This window comes from Myodes glareolus, chromosome 4 (assembly GCF_982192425.1).
Source record: "Myodes glareolus chromosome 4, mMyoGla1.1, whole genome shotgun sequence".
NCBI classification, from domain to species: domain Eukaryota; kingdom Metazoa; phylum Chordata; class Mammalia; order Rodentia; family Cricetidae; genus Myodes; species Myodes glareolus.
Window position 1 is genome coordinate 59449730 of NC_142029.1, and position 14302 is coordinate 59464031.

A 14302-nucleotide genomic window follows, 5' to 3' on the forward strand; every position below is an offset into this window, starting at 1 on the left:
AATCACAGTTACTAGTTCTGATGTATTATAAGATTAGGAAACTCTTTCACAGTTTAATTTTTATATTGTATTTGTGGTAACGTTAGTTCTTGTATTCTCTTTTTCTTCTCATGTATCCTTTTGATTTCTGGAAGATTTCTATTTCCTAGAAGATGTTCCCTTTTTGGCAATAACAGAATTATCTTCTCTAGATTAATTTTTGTGATTTGCTCTGTTTTTATTATTATCAATTTCTATTTGAATAAAGCAATACAAATATGTCATTGTATAATTTAACTGTCATATATGTATAATTTAAGTGATGCCCTTCCAATCAGATTGTCACAATTTATCTTGTGTTTCCCACCGAAAGTATTTTACATGTTCTCAATTACAGAAATACTCTGCCTACATCTTTTAGGTCATATTTTAGTCATATTCTATGGGAATTAAATGAGTTGTTATTCATGCATTTTTATATCTTCAATTTCTCTTCCTTTTTTAAATTTTTAATGATTTATTTTTATCTTATATAAATTTATGTTTTTCTTGCATGTGTGTTTATGTAAGGGTGTCAGACCTCTTGAAACGAGCTATAGATAGGTTGTGAGATGTCATGGCAGTCATGGGAATTGAACCCGGGTCCCCAGAAGAACAGCCAGTGCTCTAATGGTTTATTCATCTCTTCAGCCCCAATTTCTCTTCTTTAATTTTGTGTTCAAAACACCTCTTAAATTTTTAGATTTTTTAATCCTTCAATTTGTTTGATCATAAAAACTGATTTTGTCTTAGATGACATTGTTTATATTTTATTTTTTCCCAGTTGGTGTGAATATCTATATGTTTTATATGAAATACTGTATAGTTCAGATTCCTAAGACTAATATCTAAGTTAATTAATTTATGAAGAGGAAACTTTTATTTTGGCTGATGCTTTTGTAGGTTTCCGCTATTATCTATTTACCTGATCCCATTAGTTTTGTGGCACTTCAGCTTATCAAGGCAAAAACACTTTCCAAACATGTCATGGTCAGGGAGCAAGACAAGAGAGGAAACTTCCCCCACATTCCTTTTGAGTGCAGTCTCAGTGACTCCAAGAACTCCATGAAGCTACCACTTCGTGTGCCATTCTAGGGGCAAACGAACTGTATCAAATGTTAATGAGTTGAATTACAAGGATCCTCTATATGGCCTTTTTGGTTTGTGATGGAATATAAGAAATGTGTGCTACTTTAACTTAAAATCTAATAAACTTTGGAATTTTGAAATATTTTTATAGAGATACTTTTCAGTCAATTAAATTCTCATTATGTTAAGAATTTATATCTAGCCATGTAGTGGTAGGGCATCATAGCACTCAGAGAAACAGAAGAAGGCGTTTCTCTGAGCTCCAGACCCTCCTGGTTCACAGAGCTAGTTCCAGAACAGTCAAGACTACACAAAGAAACAAACAAATAAAGAATTTTTATATAGTGTATTCAAGAATTTAAATATTAAAAAATAATTTAAATATGGCAAAAGAAGGTGAACCCATGTGATATGTTAGCTGGTAGATTTATTCTTCAGCCTGTCAACTACCTCAACAATGCCAAGATTATAATACAGGTGATTGAAATCAAAGAGTTCCTTCAATCTTTAGTGTACTAACATTTGTTCTAAGCAATAGTGTGAATTTATGAACGGAGTTGCCAAACTTTGCTGCCACTATCTCACCTAATCCTTGAAAAGTTCAGGTTCTTAGCTTTCACCCACATAGATATTTTTAATGATTTGTGGAACATTGGTGATTTATATGTAAAATTTCATGGAAGTGATTTTGATGACTGTTTGACTCTAATATATAATAAAACTTGATAGCCACTTCATTAAGAGGAAATAAATCAGAAAACTAAGTTATTTCTGATAAAACTGAAGGGAATACAGAGATAAACAAAGCATTTCTTACAAAGAGAGTCATTTCATTGTAGACGCACTTTAGATAACTAGAGGATGGTTAAAACTTAGGGAAATAGGTTATTGTATACACAAAATTATTCCTAAACTTTTTATGAACATTAAACAGTTATGAATAATGATGAATCACAGAGAATGAAATTGTCCAACAAACAATTTATTTTACACTACTAAGTATTTTTCCAGAATTTCATGTAGTATTCTAGAGAGTATGTCTTAAAAGGAATGTTTTCAATGATTTTCCTTTCACAGTACAAGTAACAGTTTGATCATGAGAGGTATATATACTTTAAAGTAGAATTTTTATGACACGTTAAAGATTATACATTTCTTTGACAGTCACTTTAAGAAAATCTTATATTTTTGCTTCTTTGTATACACCTGGTAAGTGAGATGTAGGTAGGGTGAGTTAAACTGAAAATGCTTTAATTTTGGAGATGTTCTTAATACACATTACTACCCAAGTATTCTCTTACTTCAGTTCTTTAGTACAAATTATCATACTCATTCAAAAAGCTCATTTTGTTTTACTGTTTTAATTTTGGGACAGGGTCTTGTTATGTAGCCTAGGCTATCTTAGACTTTCTTGTCAGTTAAGGTTGATCTTGAACTCTTAGTCTTACTGCACTAACTTCCATAGTGCTAGGATTTTAGGTGTACATTGTTGATAAGACTTGGAATGCCTTTCATCCCAGCATCTTGGAGGTAGAGACTGTGGCATGCTGATATCAAGAGAAACGTAACAAACTTTAGGTATGCAGGAGTTTTTACAGTTATTTATAACCTTACTTAGATGTGAACTAGTGCCCACAGTAGTTTATGGTTTTTCAAGACAGTAGATTTACTAGATTCTTTATAATTAGCCACTAGATTATAATTCAATACATAATGCTTAATTGCCATTTTATTAATTCAAATTTCTGTATTTAAACTCTCATGTTTCTTCAAGGTCAGCTGACATAGTTTCCATACATTTATTAACTTTATGTAGGAAACCTTTTGTTGTCTACCTCACTTATTACATTCACTTGGTCCTATTCTAAGTTGTGAGTTAATTTTCTGCTCTTCTAAAATGTTTGCAACTTAACACAAACTTTTGTCTCTTAATTGGAGATGGCTGTTATTAAATGTAGTGCTTTCAAATTGTTAAGCATGCTGTCACTGAGCTATATCTTTCTTCTGTGTGCCTCTTTCTGTCTCTCTGTTTGTGTGTCTGTACATTCACTTTTCAGTAGTTTCTCAGTAAGTTGTCAATTTGGGCCTTGAACTGATCCTGTATCCCAGGCAGGTATTATACTTAGGCTCCTTCTTTCTTAGGTTCTTGAGTAGCTCCAGGCTCCAGGCCTGTACTATCTAGCATTGCTTCTCTTTTCTAATCATATGTACTTCCCTGAACTATTTTGCTTAAATTTTAATATTAAACTTTTTATTTCTGTATCTCTTCATATCATCAGAGATTTTATTTTTAGCAGTTGTTAATATGATTGTAAAACTGAGAAAATATAAATAAAATGCTGCATATTATTTCTGGAAACTCAAATTACCTCCCTTTTCAAATTAAAGTTTCAGATTTTCCTGTTATATGTTACATTGTTAAAAATATTTTATGACTTAATGGAAACATTAAATAAGAAATTTGCCTATAGAGATACTCTCTTTCTATCCAATCTTTCTCAAAATCTTCAAAGGACTTGCCCTAGTTTTCATAGGAAGTATTGTTAATTCTCTGGCAATTTGCCAAGCTTACTGTTTTTTGAATAAGTCTATGTTTAAAAATATATTATAAATTAAAACAGTGGAGAAAGTATTATGTTCTGCCTGCTCCATTTCATCAGAAGATGTGAGTACAGAGTCCTCATTTAGTGTAGTAAAGTCCACGTTGTGTAGTAAGTGTCCATACAACTGTACTAATAGATTTTTCATGTGAAAACAAGTTTGAAGTAAAATGAGGTATTTTAAAAACTCTTCAATGAGGGCTGGGATGATGGCTTTGTGGGTAAGAGTGCTTGCATGCATTGCGACCTGAGTTTGAATCCCAAGCACCCACTTAAAAGCTGACTGAGAGAGACAGAGACAGGTGGATTACTAGGACTTCTTGAACTCAAGATTCAATGGGAGGCAGTACGTCAAGAAAATCGTATTGATAGGCATAGAGTAAAACCCCAAGGTCCTCCTCTGAGGAAACATTAAACTGAAAACTGTTTCTATCATGACCATACAAAACTTTATACATGTGAGTTTGCATGTTAAGCAGTGATTGCAACAATGTAAGCATTTAGATAATGCTAATCTTGAATTTGGAGCTCCTTTAATGCAATTAAATGCATAAAATTAATGGATTTCTGGGTCATGGTATCATAAAAGATTTTAATGTGCAAATTTTCAAGCACTTTATAATATACTTTGCTTGCTTTTTTTTGTTTTTATTTGAAAAGATTTAGTTATACTTTTTATGTACATGAGTTCTCTGTCTTCATGCACACCAGAAGAGGGCAACCAGATCCTATTATAGATGGTTGTGATCCACCATGTGGTTGCTGTGAATTGAACTGAGGATCTCTGGAAGAACAACTAGTACTCAACTGCTGAGCCATCTCACTAGCCCCACTTTGTTTGCTTTTAATTATGTTTCCTTTTTATACTCTCTGTATCTCTCATACACACAATAAATACGTCATTTCATTTCATTATGAGAGTAATGAAAAATTTTAAATACTTCTCAGATACCTGTAAGTTTCTCTACTTTTCTATTTCCTTTCTTTGGGAGTCTCTTTAGTAGTTTGGCCTTTGGGATATGCTTGAAATGCAGTATACATTGCAACCAAGCAACTACTTAGAGAGCTGAGTCAGGAAGGTGAATCCAGAAGTTGGAGGCCATCCTGTCAAGATAGCTTATGAAAACTCTTATAGCCCAGTGAGTTTTCTCCAGGAATGATGGATAACAAATTCATTGTGATCCAGAGACTAGTATCTTATATAAAATCTCCAGATCCTAGTCCTCAGAGAATATAACTTCATCAGTACAAACCCACAGCCTCATGTCTTTTGAGTTCTTAAGGTTTCAGTGCTCTGGGGCGGCATGGCTCTGTACAAGTTTGTGTGTCAGATTCTTTTGTTGTTTGCTTTCTGTAGTCAAGTTTTGTCTCTGTGCATTAAAGAGTCAGACTTTGATATTTTCTTAACTTCTTTTCTACAGCTGCTGCCTCTATTCTTACAGTTGTCTTCTTCATATGTTTGCTGCATTCTCATCTTTTCTCATCTGCTTTGCTTTCCATCCTTGCTTAAGGCAATCTTTCTATTTTCCTGGTCCTTACTATGTATCCCAGCAAGAAATACTTTATGTAGAATTTTGCATTTTGTGCTTCATGTTGTGTTACACATAATAGGCTGTAAAATCAGCTTGTATATATCATCAGAGTTGTGGAGATTGATTCTTTTTTAAGGTAGTAACCACTGAATATTTTTGTGTAATACATTTTTTGTTATAATTACCAAGTTATGATTTTACTAAAGTTTCTCACTTGCTACATAGTTGTTTTAGCACATATTGATAATGTAAAGCTTAATTTTTGAACTTAGTGATTTGTTTTGTGAGTATGTGTATAGTTTTTGCACATGCATGTAATTCACTATTGTGTATAGTCCAGACGATAGTGTTGGGCTTGCTTTCTCAAACATATTTATCTCTTTTGAAAGTGTTTCTTACTGGCTTGAGACTTTCCTTATGAGTTATATTGGCTGCAGCACAATCTTCAGGGATTTGCATATTTCACTTCCCAAGATCTGTGTTTATAAGACTATGACACCATCACCAGCTCTTTTATTTGAGTTTTGGGAATGAATTCAAATCTTCATGGTTGATAAGCAGATACTTTAACAACTGAGCTATTCTCCCAATTACTAGATGTAATTTGAATTTAAATTAATAAGCTTTATTTTGTAATTATCGTTATGAATTAAAGTCCAAAATTTGGATTTTCTATATAAATTGTTTTGAGAGTGATTATTTCCTTGTATGTTGCAGATGAATAAGGCATTCCTAAACTTAAAATTTGGCTCTTGCTGGGCATGGGGATACAAGTCTTTAGTCTTAGTTCTTGGGAAGTAGAGACAGACTGATCTTCATAATTTCATGGACATCCTGGTCTACATAGAGAGTTCCTGGCCAACCTGGCCTATATAGTAAGTCCCTTTGTCAAAAATAAAATAAAATCCACAAATTTGCCTTTTTGGTGGCAAACAGTTACTTTTTTGTTTCCTGTCATAGATAAACCCATTGAGTCAATCATGCTAAAATCAGAATGGTATTTTTTATTAGATTTTTTTTTAATACCCAATCCAAATTCCCATTTCCTCCTTTCCTCCCATTCCCTCCACACACCTTCCTACCCCACCCCCCTCCAATCCTAAAGGAGGGCAAAGCACTTTTCCATGTGGACAGTTCAAGGCCCTCCCCACTACATCTACACTGGGCAAGGTATACATCCAAAGAGAATAGGATCCTAAAAAGCCAGTATGTACAGCAGAGACAAATCCTAGTGCCACTGCCAGTGGCCCCTCAGTCTGCTGCAGCTATACAACTCTCAATCACATTCAGAGGGACTAGCTTGGTTCTATGCTTGTTCCTTCCCAGTCTCACTGGAATTTATGAGCTCCCATTAGCCCAGGGTAAACTGCTTCAGTGGATGAACCCCTCATTGTCTTGATTTCTTTGCTCATATTATTATTCCTTCTGCTCTTCAGCTGGACCTTGGGAGTTCAGTCCACTGTTCCATTGGGGACTCTGCCTCTGTTTCCATCTGTTGTGGACGAAGGTTCTATGGTGATATTTAAGATAATCATCAATCTGAATACAGGACAATGTCAGTTTTGTCATCCTCTATACTATTTCCTAGGGTCTTAACTGGGGCCATCCTTATGGATTCCTGGGAATTTCTCTAGAGCCAGGCTTCTTGCCAACCCCATAATGGCACCCCAATCTAGTTATCTCTTTCCTTGCTCTCATATCTGTCCCCCTCCATCTCGACCATCCCATTCCCTCAAGTTCTCTTCAAGGGGTTGAGAAGATAGTTCTACTTTACAGTGGCCTTCATGTTTTGGGGTTGGAGGCATGGTTGAATAAAAGTGTGCATGTACCTTAGGTCTCATGGGGAAGTCAGAGAATGTCTTTGGGTTTCGTTCTCTCCTTCAGTTATTCCTAGGGATGGAATTCAGATCATCAGGTCTGTTAGTCTAGTATGTTTACCTCTTGTGCCCCCCCACTCTGTGTGTGTGTGTGTGTGTGTGTGTGTGTGTGTGAGAGAGAGAGAGAGAGAGAGAGAGAGAGAGAGAGAGAGAGAGAGAGAGAGAGATTTATTAGAATAGCTTACAGGCTGTGGTCCAGCTAAACCAATGACTGTCTACCAAGGGAAGGATTAAAAGTAGATCTTCCCGCGTTAAATGATTTAATTAAGACAAACCCCATCACAGGTGCACCCCTCTTCTTAGATATTAGTTAATACCATATGTAATCAAGTTGACAACCGAGAATATCAGCACTGTGAACTTTCTTGCCTGTGTTCTGTGATGTTCTCTGAGATATTGATGTAGATGTTGTGTTGCAGATATATCCATTGGTGTTGGAGTTCCTATTTTCTTTTGATATGTTTAGTTGTGATTGCCTGTAATGGCTTTCTTTTGATGTAGAGAGAAGCTTCTTTAGTGAATGATAATGGATACATTTATTGGTAGGTTTTTTCCTATTATGTTAAACCTCAAGAGACTTCTGCTTTGTACCTTAGTGCCACAGAAGAAATCACTTCCTCACTTTGTCTCCTACAAGTTGTAATACACGTTTGCTTGCTGCCTGGTAACAATGATGAGAATATTCATGGTCCTGCCTGGGTCTTAATGGTACTGTGTATTTCTACAGCCACTTATACACTTTCAGCTTCTTGTTTCGTCTATTTATAGCAGCCAGTCTCTTGCTTTTGTCTTAGAGACAAAAAGGTAGTTTTCTGTTTATCTTCAAGCTAACAGTTCTTTGGTTGATATCTGTAAGATGTACAGCCCAAAGCAGTATTTTTGTTACTACTCTTCTGATACAGAGGCTCTTAATTCCTCTTCTCTCAGTTGTAATGAATGTTTGCTTCTACGCTGATTTTGATTCATTTGCTACTCCCTGTCCTAGTGCCCATCAGATTAAGATTTTTTGTTTATGCAGGAGGAAGATCAAAACAGGCAAGCTGGGCTCCTTGCTTTTCAGTTGAAGATTACCACTTACTACTAACCTGTTTCACCAAAAGTGAGAATTCTTTTGTTCCTCTGCTCTGTTAAAATGATTTTGATTGAGCACAAACTCTCTTTACTCTCCTATACAGACAAGCTAGAATACATTTAGCCTTTGACGTGGCTTTAGCTTTTAACTAATTTCTTCTTATAGCACAAATAATAAAAACCCAGAGACAGATATTGGGGTTCAATCCAAAGATCAGAAAAGCAAAGCAGGCAGGCACTGGTGTAAAAGGACCAACAGGCTGTGTCCTGCCACCTGACTAGCTTTACCCAAAATAATTACACAGAAACTGTATCCATTTAAACATTGCCTGGCCCATTATATCTAGCCTCTTCTTGGCTAACTCTCACATCTTTATTAACCCATTTCTAATAATCTGTATATCACCATGTGACTGAGGCTTACCGGGATGAGTTTATCTACATCCGTTTTGGGCCAGAGATTCATGGCATCTGCCTGACTGTGCTTCTTTCTCCCAGCATTCTGTTCAGTATACTCCACCTATCTAAATCATGCCCTATCAAAAAGCCTAGGCAATTTGTTTATTTAACCAATGAAAGTAACACATAGACAGATGACTCTCCTACATCTTTCCCCCTTTTTCTGTTTAAACAGAAAAGAAAGGCTTTAACTTTAACAGTAAAATTACATATAACAAAATAGTTATCAAGCAAGATTTACAGTTACAATATTTATATCTATTTTATCTTTTATCATAACTAAGGAAAACTATAACTATCTATCTATTCTTCAACTCCCTCAAAGACTCCAGAAGGATATAATATTACCTAAGTAAACAAGAAGTAAGCAACTACCAAACTCTAGACATGACAGAGACAACTCGCTGCCTAGACAGTCAGCCAAAGTTTTTTTTAACCGTTGGGGCATCCATCTTTAGCCTACAGGTCCATTGTATTCAGCAAACATTTCCATGAAGCAGGAAATTTCAAAGACAGTTCAGTCATTTTCTTTTGTGAACTTCAGAATGTCTCGCAGACTCTTTCATGAAGCAGGAACTCTGAAAGACCATCCACCTTTAGGCAAGATCAGCAGACCTCTGTCTGCGAGTTCTTTGTGTCCAGTTTATGCAACAGTCCAGACAAGAGCAGTTTCTTTCCCAAATGGGTAGCAAACTACATAAAGAGCCTCTTTGATGCCCATCTCCCTTTTGAAGTAACTGGTGCTGCCAGGAGCAGACGTGTCTCATTGTCATGAAAACACTATGTTATTAAAACATTAAATGCCATATTCTGTAGGCTTTGAAAGATATGAAGAATGCTTATCTAACTGAAATATATCTCTTTTTATATCTAAAAAAATCTAACTAACATGACTAAAAGTTTGATTATTATCAATGATTATCCTAATTATACATTACATTCTTAAATGAACTACACAATCACAATACCTTAATCAAGGTCATATACATATATGATCTTAATCAATACATATACATATAACAAAAATGACCTCAAATTTTTATCAATAAGGCAAAATTTATACCAATGCAGATTATTCGTATCTGTATCGTATCCCTCTTTAAATGTAAAAGAACATTTATATACAATATCTTGGAATATGGACGTAGTTATTTCTCTGCAAACTTCTTTCTGCTGTATTAGGACGCTGTTAATCAGGTCTTTCATGGTATAACCTGTGTGCTAGGCTCTTCTCAGTTGCCCGTTGAATGAAGTAATTTTTTTAAGTGTTCACAGCAACCTTTTAGGAGGACATTGTCTGTCATACCATATTGGGATAGAAGCAATCCACAGTGTCTCATCCTCTGTGAAAACAAAAGAAGACCCTCTTTTCCAAAGCATCATATTTTTAGACTCAAATTCTGAAGTCATAATACCCTTATGTTATCCATTCTGGTTTAGCTTGGCAGCCCATATAATGAAATGTCTCTCTGTACTTAGTTCCTTCACAGTCAGAAATTTTTAAAGAAAACACAATAATACACAGAATCCAGGGTCTCTGAGAATTTTCCATTTTTACGTGGCTTTTTTTTATTTCTTTTAATCTATAACTATCTGTACTCTGTCTCTTTAAAGACTTTACCTTTTTTTTTTAAGGGATTAACTTTATTCTCTATATTCTTTTTCTTCTCTCTCCCAAGCCTTTGTATGTCTAATACTATGACCCATTTAAAGATCTTTTATGTCTGAATCTGTCTTATTGCATTGCCTGTGACTTTTTTTTTTTTTACTGTACAGGAACACTTCTTAAAATGCTAAGCACTTCTTAAACACTAAAGTTTTGCCATGTAGAGGGAATACGGTACCACCTATTTCCTGCCCAGTCTAAACTTTACCTGTACTGTTATTTTGAAAATTACAACAGTTCTTACCTGAGATCAGCACAGTTCAGCGTGGAGCAGCTGCTCCTGCCTCAGATCCATTTGGTGCCCCTGAGCCGAGCATAGTTCCAGGCACAAAGCAGTCCACATGGCCATCAAGCAAGGCTTAGCACTTTACTCACAAAACCCCATCCAAATTCTCTGTCTCCCGCAAGAGACAGAGGTCACAGTAATAGCATAGCCCAGAAAGCCGGCGTTTTAAAACTGTGCGGCTTTTTTTTTTTTTAATTCGCCGACAGGTATGAACCATACTCAGCACTTTAACTCTGAGAATGAACTTTTTATCTCAATTACAGCCTAATCTGGTGGCAGAAATCCACCATGTTCTCCTGCTTGCCCAAGCCTGATTTCCCCATCTGCCCAGGCAGGAAGAGCTGAGCCAAGGGCATGGTCTCAGCTACTTTCCTCCCCATTCTGAGCGGACACACCATAGCAGGTTTGCACTGGCGGCAGGGCCCAGGAAGCTGCATTTTAAAATGACACTTTTTTTTTCTGGTAATGTTGCTGAATCAGGAAATCTCTCTACAGCATGCGCTAGCAAACAGCAAAAAGCTGTGTAAAACTCTATATTTGTGTCTAGAATTGCTTTTAAAGCCCTCTCAAGTTTTTCGTGGCTTTAGGTATCCACGTTGGGCGTCACTTATAAAAGGAGCAGCAGGCTGCGTCCCGCCACAGGACTAGCTTTACCCGAAATAATTACACGGGCCTATCAAAAAGCCAAGGCAGTTTCTTTTTTAAACCAATGAAAGTAACACTTAGACAGATGATCCTCCTGCATCACACTGACTCTTACATTTACCTCAGCCAGAAAATGACAGCATTCTGTCTCCACGAATCATGAAGACTTCACACTCCACACTCCATACTTTACACTCTACTGAGTTCCTGTCTCTTCCCCTCTTTATTTCTCTCTTTGACCATCTCCATAGTACTGGGTTTAAGGCATGTGATCCCAAGTGCTGAGATCACCTTTGTATGAGCTCTGTTTCTCTTTTTGACAGATTTACTCTTGTGTAGCCCAGGGTGGCCTTGGCCTCACAGAGATCCATCTGGATTCCTGGGATTAGAGGTATGTGCCTCCACTTCCTGGCATATATAGCTGAGTAGCATCACTGATTTCCTCTCTGATCTTCAAGCAAGCTTAATTTATTAAAGCACAAATAATATACCCTATATTTCCCCTTTTTTTGTCTAAAATAGAAGAAGGCTTTAACTAATAAAAGAAAGACTACAATAAGTACAATAACTATATTCAATATATACAGGCACTAAATACCTCAACAATGTCTACTCCATTTGCTTTTGACAAATTCAGAGAAAATACTCCATATCTGTTTTATCTTGGTAAGTCCAAAGTCTTGTACCTAATTTACTTTCTTTTATAACTTGCTTTCTGAATCTGGCAAACAAGGAAGCCTGTAACTATTAGTCATCAACTCCCTCAGAGACCCAAGAAGGAAATAATATTCGCTGAGTAAGCAGAACGTGCAAGCAAGCAACTTCCAAAAAATGTAAGAAATGACAGAACCAACTGGCTGCTTAAACAGTCACCAGAGTTTCTCTTTAGTGTTAGGTAATCCCCCTTTGGCTTACAGGCCTAGCATATCCAACAGATATTCTGTGAGTCAGGGCATTCTAAAGGGCTGTCCCTTCTTGTCTTGACAGTGTTTGGCTGTCACTTTGTTTTGTATCCTGCTTCTCCAGTTAGGAAACCATACTGTCAGCATTCAAAACAAGATCATTTTCTTGCCCCGTGACTTACTTTTGCCACAAAGTGAACTCCATATGGAGTTTCTTTGTTGCCCATTATGTTCTCTAAAGTAGATTAGTGCTTCCAGGAGCAGACATGTCTCATTGTCATTGTCATGAAAAAAGAACCTGTTATTTAAATATCTTAAATACCATATTCTGTATATCTCTTGAAGTGTTTGAAGATGATCTGTCTATTTAAAATATATCTTTTCATTTTCCTTTGGTTTTTCAAGAAAGGTTTTCTCTGTGTTCTAGTTGTCCTAGACCAGGCTGGCTTTGAACTTACTGAGATCTGCCTGCCTCTGCCTCCCAAGTGTTGTGATTAAAGGCATGTGCCACCACCATCTAGCCTAAAATATATGTTGGTTTGATCTTGAAAACATACCTAATGTAACTATATGTTCAAGTATTCAATTATAGTAGTTAATTAACTACTAACCTGCTTTTCCTTATTATCCTAAACAGTTGGTAATAATAATATAGTTTAATACCTTGAACAAGAGTAGAAATGCTTGTATCATATGATCTAACAAAATTAATATCAAATTTGTATCAATATGCAAAATTTGTGTACAGTATACAAAGATTTAATACAAGGTAAAGCATTTAAAAGTAGTTTTTTAAAAGTAGATTCAATAATCTACCTTTTTATCTTATCAAATCTATATCCTCTCTTTTTTTCAGAGTAGATTAAATAATCCTCCCTTTTATTCTATCAAATTTATATTTCCCTTTTTTATTGATAGAACAAGAACTCTAAATCTAATCTTCTTTGATCAACTTTTTTCCTGACCATAACCAATAACAACTTGTAACCAGCCCCTCTAAACAAGGACAAATACCATAGCCCAGTGAAAGAACAAAAACCACCCACCCAGCTCTTAGGAATGTGGACATTGTTTTGTTAAATTTGCTTCCTGCTGTCAGGGGTGAGGGTTAATTGTCAAGTCCTGAAAGAAGTAGGTTTATTGTTTGTTGTCCAGTATCTGAAATCATGTATAGGAAGGTAGATGAAACTTTTCTATAATTAGTTATTTCTCTATATGGCCATTATTAACATGACAAAAGATGTGTGTATGCATTAATCTTACAAAGTTTATACCTTAAAAAGCTTTTAGAGTCAGTATAATACCAAAGAATTATGAGATTAGTGGCCATAAAACAGTCCTTAAATTTTTTATTTTCTTCTGTCCCATATCAAGTGGGTTTCTGACATGAGACAGAGATTTTGGATTTCACTTTAATAAGCATGCTTTGGTATAGAGAAAGAGAAAACCACACTTCAACTCCAAAGCCACCTTTAATCTTTCATTAGACTGGGACTACAAAGAGATCATTTGCATTATGTGTTTATAGATAACAACAGTAACAATCATTTGGGAAGATATATGAAATTTTATTCTGTTGGAAATGTTATATACCAGTCGGCCAATTTATTCTTTTACTCGTGACATTTTTTTCTGGATGATTTTTCCTTTTTCTTCAGATGTCTCATTTGTCGAGTGGTCTTCAGATTCCTTACATGGATACCTTTATTCTCCTGAAAAGACAGAAACAAAGCACTTGGGGCAATTCTTTTTTGCCAAGTTATATCTAATCAAATGAAAAGCATTTGTTAGTTTTATATGTTAGTTTTGATTAAACAGACATGGTACTTAATGAACTATCATCACTTCTAATTAAGAAGTGTCTCCTGTTCAAATCGAATCTTTATTAATTCTGATGGTACTCATAGCTTTTCTTCTCCTGTAGAAGCAAAAGAAAACCCCTTCCTTAATGTATCAAAAGCCCTGATTTCCATTATTAGGTCATTACATCTTTAAAGTATATGGGTTGATTTAATTCTATACTTTTTTCTACTGTCCAATATCTCTTCACAGCTCTTATTCCTTTCCCATTAGCATTTTAAAAATTCAAAATTGCTAAAACATTTTGTAATCTATATCTGGGGATATTTATCATCTTTTTCTCTTCATTTAAAATAT

At 35.5% G+C, this 14302-nt stretch overlaps 1 protein-coding gene across 3 annotated transcripts in view; it reads left to right on the forward strand.

The window, feature by feature from the left end:
• Positions 1 to 14302, forward strand: part of Stag1 (STAG1 cohesin complex component) — a 329217-nt gene that overhangs the window by 156586 nt on the left and 158329 nt on the right. The gene's annotated exons all lie outside the window — the stretch shown is intronic.